This window comes from Nesoenas mayeri (assembly GCF_963082525.1).
Source record: "Nesoenas mayeri genome assembly, chromosome: 3".
Classification (NCBI taxonomy): Eukaryota; Metazoa; Chordata; class Aves; order Columbiformes; family Columbidae; genus Nesoenas; species Nesoenas mayeri.
The window spans coordinates 87578754-87591905 of NC_137544.1; positions in this window are offsets into that span (position 1 = coordinate 87578754).

Sequence of the window (13152 nt, forward strand, 5' to 3'; positions counted from 1 at the left end):
AAGCAGCTGACTATGTGGAGGGTAAAACACCCATATCCATTCCCTCTGTTCACAGATAAGGGACAGGATGGGGAAGGCACTGCTTCTTGGCCTTAGTGACTGGAGCATTGTCCTCCCAGCAATCCCAGCTGCCCTCTGTATCCCTCCAGCTGCCAGGTCTCAGATTTCCTCCAGACAGTGCCTATGGTGCTGTTGTGCATTATCAGCTCAGCTGTCTTTGCCTGGAGTTCGAGGACAGTGTAATAGTAGTTGACATATTGCAACAAATAAATAGGAGAGACAGCAGGTCCTGCAGTACCTTGTTTATGGGCAACATATCCCACAGGGCATCTTCTGCTGCCAATGCCAAGATTTGGGTCCTGTTCTGGAGACAGAGCTATGGCTGCAGGGTGACAACCTTTTTTAGCATCTAGGGCATGATGGACTTGAAGCACATTATCCCACCTGGCTTTTCCTACTCTGATTTCTTTGTCTCTTTGAGGGAGAAGGACTTTTGTAAGGACTTGCTGGGAGATGAGCCATGTGGGGATGAAGGCAGCACCATGTCATCCTGGGAAAGGGAGAGAAGGGAAATCCTGTCTTTATCTTACAGTTCACAACTGGGTGTGATTTCTAGAGGTGTGGCACCAAAAGCTCAGGCTTTGTCAGAGAGTTTCCAAACCTCTGCTCCATCCCCAAATGGCCTTTCATGGCACCACAGGCTGCGCTTCCTGAAGATCATCCAAGGAGAGAGAGACTGGTGGCCTGTTTGCAGCCTGTGAGCTGCATGGACCTGCAGAAGTTCAAGACCAAGTTGCCCGTCCATGGCTGGCCTGGGGACCTCCCTCTTTTGACCAAAAGCTCAGCTCTTGTTTCCTTTCTCTGCTGCCATTCTTGTTTCTTTCAGTGATCAGCACCAGCAAGAAGCAGAGCCTTGATCCTCTCAAAGAAGATGCTGGATGCGGACCCTCTCAATCTAGGCATCTTCCACTTCAAGCTTAGTGGCTGAGAGAAGAGGACCCCAGGGGAACCCTCACCCCAGCAGCTCTGAGCACAAGGGTTCCTGACAGCCATGCAGCACTGGCAGTCAAACTGTGCTGGGTGTTGCTGGGACAGAGACTATTGCCTGGCACTGCCTGGTGCCAGAGCAGAAGAGGACAGTGCCCAGGCACAGGAAGGTGCTCTTCCTCCTGCAGCCTGCTGCGCCTGGCCACCAAGACACCCTGCAGACAAGCAGCTGTCCTCTCTTCTAATCTGCTTCTTGGTTTCTCCCTGGTAGGGTGGCACCAGCACCAGCTGTCTCCTTGGGGACTGCACAAACACATGTGGTGAGGTTTTTGCCAATGGCAAGCAGCAGGCTGTTTGTTCGCAGTGGCAGCTGGAGGTAGCTAGAGTGGAATGGACAAAAAAAAACCCCACGCTTTGTGCACATGTCCACCCGGTCAGCTCTGCTAGCGCATCTCCCTGTGTCCTCACATCACACTGTGATGGCCAGAAGTCACCGTACCAGTTCAGGATATCATTTTATTTAAGTCTTTTCCACCATGTGGGGTGGCTTCTCTAGCTGATGCCTTCAGTGAGGCAGCCCCCATCTGTCAGATATGGTTCATCTCTCCCGGGGGAAGAACCGCAGGTGCAGCTGAAGGTCAGGTTTGAAAGGAGGCAGTTGGTGTCTGATGTCTGCCTGGCATCAAAGGGATTCACTAGGGCAGGAGTGAGCAAGGTTTGTCCTTGGCGCTGGGGGAGTCCTCTTGCATGGATGGCTTCTACCCTTTCAATGAAGAGCACAGAAAGTTTCCAAAACTCTGGGGGACCTGGCAAATTGAGTACACCGAGGAGCAGGCACTGTCTCCAAAGCCCTGTCTCCAGGCCCTCCTCTGGCTGGCTCCCTGCAGCTCTTGCTGGAAAACACAGTTTAAGAGCAGCTGGCATCTTCTGGAGTCCTGGGAGAAGCAGCAAAAGAAACAGCATCCTGAAAGGAGGAAAAAACCCCTTGCACAGCTGGTGCTGAGGGGTAGGGGAGCAAGACGCTCTCCATGCTGCTGCTCCTCCCAAAGCTTTCCTCTCTCCCTGGATCCCAGCAGGAACCCACCGCGCAGCTGCTTACAGCTATTAATAGAGTAGGGCCGCTTCCTGGGATGAATGGTAATTACCCTTAATTAGAGTGGATTTGGTTCCACCTCCTACCTTCCAGCCTCCTTTGCCTGCACCGGCGGTGAGAGGCTGGCCCATCTGCTGCCTGCGGGGAGCAGGGCTGGGGAGGGGAGCAGAGGTTCCTTTCCCCGGGACATCCGGCAGCCCTTGCCCGCACGATGCTGAGGGCAGGGGAGGAGGCAGAGCTGGCAGCTGGTGCACTGCAGGAGCTCCTCTTGCCACAGTGGGACACAGGAGCCCTGCGGGGACGGAGAGAAATGATCCCATCAAAGCCTGAGGGGGCAGGTGGGTTGGACACCCTCTCTCTTTGAGATTAATTAAAGAAACAAGACAAGGGAAGAAATAAGCAGGGGATCTGACCTGTAGTTATGGTTGGCATTCCCACCACCATGCATCGCACCAGAGTCTGTGAAAAGGGGCATCCTTCCTCGGCTGCTGGTCCAAGACAGCCCCAGGTTACACCTGGACTTGTCCCCCATCTCCCACAGGGCACAGCCTAGCTGCCATGGGGTTTGTCAGGATACAACCTGCCCAAGGGGGATGCTTTTTACTGTCTTATGCCACTCCCCCTCTGTCCTGAACTCTGAAGCAGGAAGATTTCTTTCATCCAGATTACTTTAGCACAGATGCTAAAATAGTGCATGAGGTTTTTTCATCCGCTGCAGCGGTGCCTCCCAGGAATCACATCCCAAGAAGATGGAGGCAAAAGTGCATGGCTGTTAAATCTTTCCCATACATCCCAGGCTCTGGCTCTGGGGCAGAACATCCTCAGCCCTGGTGTTTGCACAAGATGTTGGATAAGTCTGCACTTTGCTAACTTCACCTCTGTCACCCTGCACATCTGAACAACCATAGTGCCTCAAAAAACCCTTGCTGCTCCCCCAAAACTTGGATATATCTCTGCTTGATTCAGCTCAGCAGCTGGCAATGCTTTCTACCATGGGGAACCCTTTCCTTCAGTGACCCTTGCTGCTTCTGACAGCATGAGAGGAAAAGGGTGGACACACTGCCTCATCTCACCATCCCATCAAGGTGAAGCTCCTCAGGAGAGACAGTTTATTTGCCTCTTCTTACTGTTTTTTTGTTTGTTCGTTTGTTTTGTTTTTGTTTGGTTTGGGGTTTTTTTTTTGTTTGTTTGGGTTTTTGTGTGTGAGTTTGGGTTTGTTTGTTTATTTGCTTTTGGTTTGTGTGTGTGTGTGTGTTTGTTTTTCAGATTACATGTTGCTTGCCTGAATCATGAAAACCTTCCTGTGGGCATGATCTGTGCCCAGGGACTTATTGGCTCCCACGTGCAAATGCCTCTTTCCTTGTTGCTGGAGCCTTCCCTACTCCCCTCTCCCCAAGATCCTTCCAATGTCAGGCCAGAAGACTCAGGTCCCTCTTCTGCCTCCCACTCAGCCCCTCACGTTGCACTCAAATGCCAGATGGCAAAGCAGGCTCTGGCAGGAGCTGTGCCAGGATCCCCTCCCTTCCTCTCCACCCTTTAGTCTACAGAAAAGAGATGAAGAACCAGCACTGCCAGATTTGAGGCTGCTGTGTTTGCCCCAGATTCCCTGCTCTTCAGCCCCAGCTAAGGTGGGATTGATGAGGGAGGTGCTGGCAGAACCCCAGACCAAGGGGCACCAGGGAAGAGAGAACCTGGTCTGCAGCTCTCCCCATGCCCAGCTCCCAGGTTATGCTATAATTAATACGCAATGCCTAGGATGTGACCACAGCTACTGCTTCCTCCCTTACTTGTTGAAAAATTTCTTGTTCGTTTGATGTTGCTCAACACCACTGGGTAGTTCCCTGCCTGCAAAGCACAGGTCTGAAAGTTCAGCAAGCTTCTCTTGGGTGGAACAAGCCCCAAGTTCCCCCTTATTGAAATGAGAATGAGGAGGAGAAAAGCAGAGCAACTGTTCTGCCAGAAAGCGTGTCTTGGAGGCTGTGGGCAGCAGAAATATCTTATTTGTGAGCCTGCTGGGAGCATGGGGCTGTGTTTGGGCAGCTCAGGGAGAATTTGCTCAGATATTCCCAGCTTTTCTGCTTCTGCTTCAGATGGCTGTGTTAGCGCCTGCTAATGCCTGCTGCTTTTGGCTCAGAACTGGGTGGCCCTTTGAGCAATCCCTCTGTTCCTGGAGAGACCCTGACAGTTTCTGCTGATTCCTCTTGCTACCCAGGGCTAGGCATCTCCATTAGCACTGCCTGAGCTTTAGGGTCACCACTGGCACTACCGTGACACAGCAATCCCCACAGATCCCATCCTTGGAGTATGTGTCCCCTCACTGCCAGGTGGCTGCCACTCATCTCATTGGAGGGGACGGGGAGGACATCTCCCTTAGTGGAGTCCAGGAGGAGACATGCACAGAAACAGGGCTAGCTGCAGCAGGTCAGGCCATGAAGGAGGTAATTAATAGAGAAATGCTGGTCACTGAACACTTTTGCTAGCCTTCCTCTGCACCCCTATTCCTGTGCAATGGGATGCTGTTGTGTCCTCACCAAAGGGTGCTGGCTGTGATCAGCCCCCCTCAGCTGTGCTGGTGACATTCCTCCCTGCCCTGCACACTTGGCCACCAGCTGTAGGGCTCTGTGATGTGGACGGTGTCACCTCATTTGTGGATGGCATCACCTCGCTCGACAAACCCAGAGCGGGTGGGTGAGCCAGGCTGGGTGCTGAGCCAGGCTGGGTGCTGTGCTGGAGAGGAGAGCTGTCTGCGTCTCCACCTGGAGGAGGGAAGACATAAAACATCTAGTCTGTGATTTCTATTCCTGTCTGGGCTTGTTGCAGCCTTCGTGACATTCAGAGCAGGTGTGAAGCATTTCCCTTGCCAAGCTGGGGATGAGAATAAGTGGGAGTCTGTTTTTCAGCGGTCTCATGGAGATAATCTCTTGGATTTGCATGGTCTCTTTTTTTCCCTGGAAGGGTCTGTGCTTTGCATTTTAGCTTGTGACTCTTTGTCATTCCCTCCTCTGCCCCAGTTTCCACCTGTCCCTGTTATGCTGTGTTTTGATAAACCCAAGGTGCTTGCAACAGGGGTAAGTGCTCTAGAGGGAGTCAGAGGGGGATTAGGTCCTGCAGCACAGGACGGGTGGTATACAGAGAAAATTTGAAAAGCCCAGGGCAGGCAGTGCAGCATCTTTCCCTCACGTGGTCACCAGAAAGCAGCTCAGAGGTCCAGGGACTTTGTTCTATTTTAACTTAGGGCATCACCTCTGTTTGACTTATTTGCCCCCGAGGCCAGTTTGGCTGTGATACCCCTTGCAGGGGCCACCCCTTCCCTTGAAGGCTGAGGATGCTTCTCAGAGCCACAGAAAAGTGAGAGCAGTGGGATGGGGGTGAGCTCTTACAGCACCCCCTGAACCAGATGGGCTGGGGAGAGGGGGTTTCCTGGGGAAGACAGCGCCTTTTCCATCTCTCAGACCCTTGGTGTCTCCCAGCAGCAGCTCTATACATCCTGCATCAGCAGCTGCAGGGTCTGCTGTTGGACAGCTGGTGGGGCTGAGGGGCAACCCCGTCTACCCTGTCGCACCAAGGACAATGTCAGGGCGGTCACTGTGGTGTGAGCTGGACGCTGATGGGATAGGACAGGCTGGGAGCTTGTGCACAAAGGGCTGCTGAGTTGACACTGTCCTTTGGTGTCCTCTTACCCCCTGTGCACCTCATCCCTCTCGGGGCAGCAGAGCCGGGCACTGGCAGGGCTTGGGGAGCTGCCAGCTGCCATCACCGTCCTTGCAGAGCTGCGCTCAGTGACAGATTCACTTCTTGCCACTGCCATCCCTGGCTGCTGGGCATTCCCAGCCCTGCAGCAGAGTGTGGGGACCACGGCGGAGCCCCGGCTGCTCTCCAGTTCCCTTTCAGGGCTGGGCCAGTGGAGCAGGGGAGCCTGAGGCATCGTGCTGGGGGGAGCTGGGTGCACACTGCTGAATTCCTCTGGCTGCAGCTGTCTGTCACCGCCTGTCTACGTGTCTCTGCCGTGCCAGCAGCACTGCAGGGAGCTGAAGGAGAAACACCGGGCTTCCCTCTGTCCCGTCACTGCATTAGGATGTTGCTGGCACAGGGACCTGGGCTCAGCCCCGGCATGCTGCAGGCTCTGCTGCTGAGCTGGGCTGCCTGGAAACTGCACACCTGGTGATTTGTTCAAGCGCCAGGGCTTGCCTGATGGCTGCAGGGTGCCTTGGAATCCATGAGGAGCCACCTAGAGTGTTCTCAAGCACTACTTAACTGCCAGCAATGTGCCAAGCCCAGCTGCTGCCTCCGCACCTGGCCTGTCCCTGACTTGTGCCCTGCAGTGCTTCTTCCAGGCCAGTGTAAAGCCTTCCACCCCGATTTCTAGGCCCAGGCGTACCCTTCTACTGTAAGGCCTCCAGCTTCACCTGCCAGGGCCAGCCTCGTCCCGCTCAGCTGTGCTTTTTGGCTGCGCTGCTTGGTGGGTCTCTCCTTCTTGCATCTCCCTGGCTGGATGCCCAGGGCTGGGTGATGCTGCTCCCATGGGGCTGTGGCTCCAGCCGCAGAGTCCTCGCTTGTGGTTTTCTCAGCAAGGAGCCACCAGCATGGGAGCTCCCTGACGCTTGGGTGTGGACAAGGGGGTCTCTCCTCCCACAGCCTGACTGTGGTAGAGAGTGGTGGTGCCTGTATCAGGGACACCCCAAAAATCCCACCCTGTTCTGCTGCTGCATGGCTGCAAACTGGCAGCTCTCAGGTTGAACTCGGGACAAGTAGCCTGCTTCAGGGAGCTCTCCTGGCTTTTTGGACCTCTGGTCTGTTATGGGTGGGTGATTCCTGTGTCTCTAACAAGACAGGTGAAGCAAATTAAAAACCCAAGTGAGCAATGCAGCCTGGCTGGGCCAGGAGACACCAGAGATGTCTCTGTCAACACGACAGCCGAGGCAAGCAGGCAGGCAGGCACCTTCTTAATTATTGATGGTGCTTATAAATAAATGCTGGGGCATAGAGGAGAAGGTTACAGTGGAGCAGAGGGACTGCTGCTGGGTGGGGGAGGGAACCTGAGATCTCACTCGTTTTAAAGGTCATTTAGTTTTGCATCTCTTTCCCCCTTTCTCTGTAAAACTCAGTGATATTTGAATTGATAGATTATTTTCCTTGTGTGTCTTCTTGCACCTGCCTAACCAGGCCAGCTGAGAGGAGGAGGGAGACACACACAAGTAGGGGCAGTAAGAGAAGGAGGGAGGGAATGTCATCTGAAATGTGGGACAAACAGGCAATTGAGGAGACAACAAAATTAGTAGAGCAGCAAATCCCAACCCGAGTGTAAATAATTCTTCACCATGTGAAAAGGTTTACTATGTAGGCTCAGATTTATCTTTCCATTCCTGCAGCTCAAGCCCAGGCAACCTCTGACGCAAAGCAAGAGAGAAGTGCATGAAATGAGGCCGGGAAAGGACTAGGAGGAGATGCGGAGATCTTGGTTAGGGGCTCGAATAGTAACCCAGTGTCTGCATAGCCTCAGGCACTTTTGCAGTAGCAGGCTTGGGGTGGAGTGTTCCAGAAAGACGAAACTATCTGATGGCAAAAGCTCTGGGATAGGGATCCCACAGCCAGCTGAAAACACAGGAAGGGTTTTGGACTGGAATCACAGCAAAACTTTGAGGTTGACAGCTCCCATGGTAGTCAAGTGATTGTGGATGGTTGGACTTCACAACTTAGTCTGAAGCCCCTCAGCTTGCAAAAGGAACACACAGGTGCTGAGTGCCATATGGACTCCAGCGAGATGGAAGTCCTTCCAATCCTCCCCACGGCAGACCCTGCAGGACAGGGTCTCCTGCCATTGCCTCTCCAGTCTCAAGGGAGCCACTACATATGGTGGGCAGCAGCACCCCAATGCCTGGAGCTGGTCATGGGTGTAGCTTTGCTCATCTTCCCACTGGGAGTCTGCTCGGGTTGCATGGTGGCAGGTTGTGGTGGTGCAGAGCATGGTGGCTGCAGCAGTTGTGGCTCTCCAGACAGTGGGTATGGATGCAGACCAGGTGACACCATGGCAGCCTCACTGGCACACCTGTGCTGACATCCTGGGCCTCCACCAGCCACACTCTGTTAGACTAAGACCCAGAATGACATAAATCAATAAAAATTAATCCTTTGATTTCCTCCCAGTGGGCTATGCCCTTTTCAGGAGGGTGGGCTCAGCAGCAGGATGCTCCTGACAGGAGTTGGGATGGTGGTGGGGCTGGTGGTGGGGAGAATGAAGGGGAAGCAGGGCCCTTCTCCCAGCCCTGTGGGCTTTCCCAGTGTTTTCTGGAGGAGAGACGAGCTCGGGTTGCAGCTGAGTAAGTCGCGCCTCTCAGCAAGCGGCAGGGGAATGCCAGCTGCAATCCAAGCCGAGGAGCTGACTGTGTGGTGCCAGGGAACCAGCTGGCCACAAAGGACACAAGGCAAAGGTGAGCTGCTGGGATTCCCCATGAAGTGCTGCTTCTGCCTACTCTGGCTCTCAGCATGCAGCTGCAGACAGTTTTCTGCTGCAGCGGAAACATGGGTCTTTCCCCAGCAATGCTCCCCAGGAGCTGGGGGCCCAGGGTTGGAGGGGTGACTTGGCCACAGGGCTGCTCCTGCCTTGCCCACATGCCCTAACATGCTGCCTGTCCCTCAGCCAAATACCCTTAGTGCAGAGCCATCCTGTCCTTTCCTAGCCAGCTGGGATGCAGAAGGTGAGCAGCAGCACCACCCAAGGTGCCCTGAGCTGCTCCCGAGGGATGTGATGTCCCACCTCACCATGAATCCTCTAGGTCTGTGGTTCAGCACTGCAGCCTCATGTGCGCTGTGTGGCAGCTGCCTGAGCTTGGGTGCTGCTCAGCATGGGTGCCCAGCTGCTGTGGGAGCAGGGAGCCTGTGTGTGGGGTGGTGTGATGGTGGGAGCCCACCAGAGCCTGCATGCAGGAGGTACCTGTGGGTGTGTGAGCTTCTGGATTGATCAACACCCATACTCAGCGCTGGTGAGGCCTCACCTTGAATCCTGTGTTCAGTTTTGGGCCCCTCACTAAAATAAAGGCATTGAGGTGCTGACGCAAGTTCAGAGAAGGACAATGAAGCTGGTGAGGGGTCTGGAGCACAAGACTGATGAGGAGCAGCTGAGGGAGCTGGGGCTATTTAGCCTGGAGAAAAGGAGGCTGAGGTGAGACCTTATCACTGTCTACAACTACCTGAATGGAGGTTGTAGCATGGAGGGTGTTGGTCTCTTCTCCCAAGTAGCAAGTAATAAAACAAGAGGAAATGGCCTCAAGTTGCGCCAGGGAGGTTTAAATTGGATATTAGGAAAAAATTCTTCAGGGAAAGGGTTGTCAGGCATTGGAACAGGCTGCCCAGGGAAGTGGTGGAGTCACCATCCCTGGAGGTGTTCAAAAGACATGTAGATGAGGCTCTTAAGGACATGGTTTAGTGCTAGATTTAGGTTAAGTTATGGTTGGACTAGATGATCTTGAGGGTCTTTTCCAACCAAAATGATTCTATGATTGTGTGCGAACACATGACTACATGTGTGATGAGACTAGCTCAGTGAAGACTATCGCTATGTACATGCTGCCTCCTGCATGCATGTGAGCACACAAGAGCACCAGCCTGCACAGGTCAGCAGACGTGCCAACCCTGTGTGCTCAGGCTGCAGCACATACAAGTCCCCCTGCACGCAAGGTGACATGAGGGACATCAAGCCTGAAATAATTTGAAGGGAGATCTGCGTAAGTGCAGGTGCAAATCCTTACAGCGGGTACTTGGGAGGTGTGTACTGGTGTGCAAGGGTGTCCCCAGGCATGCAGGGGATCTGCTGATTCTACCTGCTGGTGGGCTGGTCCCCAGGGGTGCGCCTCAGCCTGGGGACCAAGAGGCTCGGTGCCATGCTCAGCTGCGAGCCGGGAGAGCACATACCTCTGCTGTCCCTGGGGCAAGGGAGGGTAGTGGTGGTTGATGGCTGCTGGCGAGGCCTGAGCTGCTCCTGGTGGCCCACTGGCCACCCCATGCAGGCACTAGTGACAGGGATGAGGTGTCCCAGCTGGGGAGGAGCTGTGCTCTTGTTCCCCGCACCAGCCCCTGAGCTGCTCTCCCTCCCTGCAGAGCTTGGTTTGGACTTGCTGCATTACATTTAGTGTCTCCGGGAGATGCTCAGCTCCAGTCACATGGGACCAAGCCCCGTGGCTTTTGAACCTGTCGCTCAGCATGTGTTCACCATTCTCGGCGTGGCTCAGCTCAGCTACCACCACTGCAACTTCAGCGCCCTCCTGGAGTGAGTCCCATGGGACCTGGGGTTCAGCGCCTTGACTCTCTATAGCAGCCAGCCTTGGGAGCTGCACCTCAGGAGAGCCAGGCATCTTGCAGGGGCTGTGTGCCAGACTCGCATGCTGCAGCCCAGGCCGTTGGGAGCAAAGCTCCTGGAGCACAGAGAGGGAAGAGAGAAGCAGGTATTTCCTTCTCCCCTTTTGCTGGTCAAGTAGTTGCTTGGGATTGAGACTGGCAAGCCCTTGCATTGTACGTGCCCTTAAGGGACCTTGGGGTCCATCTGGACTTATGGAGGTGTTGCCAACCTGACAGCACCTGTTCACAGCAAAAACCTCATCATCTCTTTAATTAGTTTCCTGCTTCCTACCGTCCCTTCTGTGTGCATGTGTTTAGAGTTGCAAATGGATGCACTGCTTACACCTTAGATCCTTGATGACTGTAAGGAAATGTAGGCTGCTATTTTGGCCAGAGAACTACATTTGAAACTCGTGTTTCATTCCCTCAGGCCGTCCCAGCTGAGCATCACCTGACCTGCCACTGAAATGCAGGGTGTTCCAGGCAGAAATGTGGCAGCTACTGCCGCTGCAGCACGAGATATGAACACATTGTCCTTCTGGGGCAGGGAAAGGGAAGGATGGGAAGCAAGTCTGTGCACTGGGGGTTTGCCAGGAGAGCGGCAGGAATTGCTGCCTTCCAGGTTGAGCAGTGGCCTGGCATGGCCGTGGCTCAAAACCCAGCACTGCTACTGCAGCAACCCACTTTACCAGCCTGGAGTGATGTGGGCACCATAGATACCCCCACAAAACTACTCTTTGGTGGGAAAAGATCCTTTTTCTCCCTGTCTTACAGAGCAGGTTTAGTGCTACTGATGTTACGAGATGCAGTAAGATCATGACTCGGTTATGCCGTGACCTCATTGATGACCCACTTAAATCCTTACAGGCTCAGAAACAGGAAAGGAAATCCTGAATTTCATGCCCAGAGAGGCCAAGAGCAGCAAAGGAGAACGAAAATGGGCTCCAAGCTGGACGGTCACCCCAAGACTGCCCTGGCTGAGGCAGGAGAAGAGCCAGCAGCATCACAGCAGGCTGCCGCCCTGCTTGCTGACCGGGTGGTTTTTAATATTTATAGGAAGGCGGCACAGGAGATGCAGCACCCCTGGGCACAGGGCGTGTTGGGGCTGCTGCAGAGGCAGAGGAGGGGCTGAGGTTCCACCTGGGGGTGCAGAAGTTGAAAAATATGGATACCAAACCGATGTGGAGGTGGTGCAGGACTGGCCTGATGGCACATGGTGTGTGGCTTTTGCAGAGCTGCTCTCCCCTCCCCAGCCTGAGCAGGTCTTCCAGCTGACCCTGCAGGTAACCGTGGGCATGGAGAAGTTGAGGAGGGAGAGCTGTGCAGGAAGTTGAGTGGTCTCTGCTCAAAAATGTGCTGCTACCACCTCCAGAGCTGTTTGATGAGCTGTTTGTGGGATCTGGTCCTCAGCAGCCTTCCGCAACTCTGGGCCACCTTCTGGAAACCCTGGCTGCAGAAGTCACCTGAGACTACCCAGAGACCCCATGTAAGATGGCCAGATTGACATCCCTGCTCTGCTTTAGAAGCCCTATAAGCCTTGCTGGCTTGCATGCAGGCAGTAATAAGGCTGTGGGAAGCCTTTGCTGACCTTCCACCATTGCTTGGCCAAGCTGTAACAGCTGTCACATAATCAACCTCTTTTGGTTCCCCAAATGGCCTGGAACTGACCACAGGATCATTCAGCCTTCCCCTAGTGCCCCTACGTGGGGGGTGGCGGCTTATTTCTCGTTGTAGGGCTTGGTCTGTCACCCTGAGAACAGGGAGCCACATTTCCCATGCGAGGGGGAGACCAGAGCAGGAGTGCTGAGCCATCTCATCTTTGCTGCTCACTCATTACACAGTGCTGAGAGCCCAACAGCTCCCACAGTGGAGATGGATCTTCCTCCTGTGGCCCCAGGGATCACTGCTCTAGTTGCCTCTGCAGCAGCCACCCTTGGCCCTTCTGGGGAACAACAAGGGGGCTCAACTTCCGCCTCAGTAAAGGCATTGCCTTCAAGGACAGCCCCTTTAAGGCGCTGGGCAAAAGTTTACAAGGGGTTAGTAGTTTTTAAGCTAAAAAAAAAAATAAATAATAATAATCAGGTCAAAGTGGGTTAATATTGTAAGGCTGGTGCTCAGGCTCTGCTTTTGGAGCATGGTACAGGAGCAGCTCAACCCAGCATTCCTCTCCTCCTCACACCTACTCTCCAATGCCAGAAGCAGACATCAACTCCTGGAGCAGCTATTAATACAGTGATGCAAAAGCATCCCAGGAAAGTGCTTCCCAGTGAGACAGAGCACCCCTTCCCCTCCCTACATCTGGTACCACTGTGGCCCATGAGCTGTGTAGCACCAGGGACTAACACTGCTTTTAACTGATGGCACAAAACATCTCTTGGGTCTCCACGCACCCTCTCCAGCACCACTCTGGCCTTGTCACAAGATCCCCAGGTGCTGAGCTGGATGTTCCAGGTCTCTCCCATGCTCAGGTTCCTCACAGAGATGTTATAAGCACCAGCAGCACCTCCAAATCCAGAAAGGGAAAGAAATTTGTGAAAGCACCGAGCTGCTCTGCTACAGCATTCAGGAATGCAGGCCAGGTCTGCGGTAAGCAGCAACCTGCCCCACTGGCAGGGTGATTAAAGAATGGGCCCCGTGCACCACTCTGATGGCTGAACTCCTGGCAGCAGGGGCAGATGCCCAGAGACCTCGGCTCATAGCTTCCTTTGCAACCAGCCCTGCTTTAAGCTCTTTGGCTGGGA